Raw genomic sequence first — 1,429 nt, 5'->3', positions numbered from 1 at the left:
CCGGGCTGGAGATGCCTGAAGAAGCCATAACCGAGTCAGACAGTAGACACCATTTATTTATTTTTATTTAATTTATTTATTTATTTTGAAATACTCATAATTTTAATGGTTGATAGCTTCTGGTTGGCTCCGAATGGGACAGTTAAACAATATTACTTAAAGACCCCCAAGCGCGTTCACACCCCTCAGCAGCGTTGGCTTCTATCCACAGTCCACTGCCTAGTTAAGACTTCCATTGCCTCAGACCCCCTCCAGGGTTATGGAAATCACATTTTTTGTAATAAGCTGAAAAAAATCCTTGGTATACCCATAATCTGTGTTCTTTTTAAAAAATAACAAATATTAAACCAAATACCTTCCCAGGCTCCGCTGCCTCACAGAGCAAAAGTGTTACTGCGGCAGTTCAAATCCTTTGGGTCCTCTTGTCTCTTGCGGGCTGTGTTTCTGTTCCTCTCCGTTCTCTGGACTCATACAGCATAGAGTTCGTAAGTCTTCTCTACACAGTACACCAAGGCAGCCAGTGCTTTCATGTTGTGCACTCTCTTTCTGTGCAGGTCGTCCTTCCGGACCAGCACCACCGGGGTAGAGGAGGTGAGTGTGTGCAGAGGCAGTCGAGACAGTTTACAGGCATCATACTCCACCTGGTACTTGCAGCAAGGGTCAGACTGCCAGGAGATGCCATAGAGGGTGCAGCAGGCCAAGCTCAACACACCAGCAGGCAGGGAGATGTAGTGGGAATAATCTAAGGGCACTGCCAATGGGGTGAAGAGGCAGGCGGTGCCAGCCAGCACAGCTGTCTTATGCAGGCAGTTGCCCATGGTTATCCAGCGCGCTGTCTCATCACCAATTCGGGTGGGCTCAATGACAATGTACTTGTATTGGGCTTCCAGGGCCTGTTCCAGCTCATACTCAAACTGGTCCTGGGCATTCTCACCATTGTAGATCTCGTGCACGATGTGGCAGTCTGTGGCTGACAAGGTTACCCTCTCTCAGGCGCTGCCGCAGCTGCTGCCCGAGCCCAGATGCCTCCTTCCCCACACGACCATCTTGGAGACACTCCTAGACACCATTTATTTAAACTGAATAGAAGCAGAATAGAGAGGCGAGCCCTGGAGCTCGCACTCAGGGCCCATGGTCGTGTTGGGTGGAGGACAGAAAGCTGGCAAACCAGGGCCAGAGAGGGAGGCAGAGCCCAGAGAGGGTGCTGCGATGTAAGCAGGGGGCGCGGAGCGATTCAGGAAGACTGGAGGGTGAAAGGGGTCAACTGCAGTGGCCATGACAAGTGGGAATGCCTGCTGAGATTACGGTTTCAGGAGATGGAGGGGTTTCATGGGCGCTCACCACTTAAGGATAAAGGAGTGAGCACTAGTGTTTATCTTTAAACCCCGCCAAGCTGCCATGAAAACAATAAAAGGAAAAAGCATAAAGT

The 1,429-nt window shown here is 50.1% G+C and overlaps 1 pseudogene; it reads right to left on the bottom strand.

The window, feature by feature from the left end:
• Window positions 1–467: 467 nt before the first annotated feature.
• LOC101581129 lies at window positions 468–1,046 on the bottom strand (annotated as a pseudogene).
• Between the last annotated feature and the right edge of the window lie 383 nt (window positions 1,047–1,429).

This window comes from Octodon degus, unplaced genomic scaffold (assembly GCF_000260255.1).
Source record: "Octodon degus isolate 3935 unplaced genomic scaffold, OctDeg1.0 scaffold00249, whole genome shotgun sequence".
NCBI classification, from domain to species: Eukaryota; Metazoa; Chordata; class Mammalia; order Rodentia; family Octodontidae; genus Octodon; species Octodon degus.
Note: the sequence above shows the minus strand (reverse complement) of the source record. Positions and strands in the feature narration are given on the sequence as shown.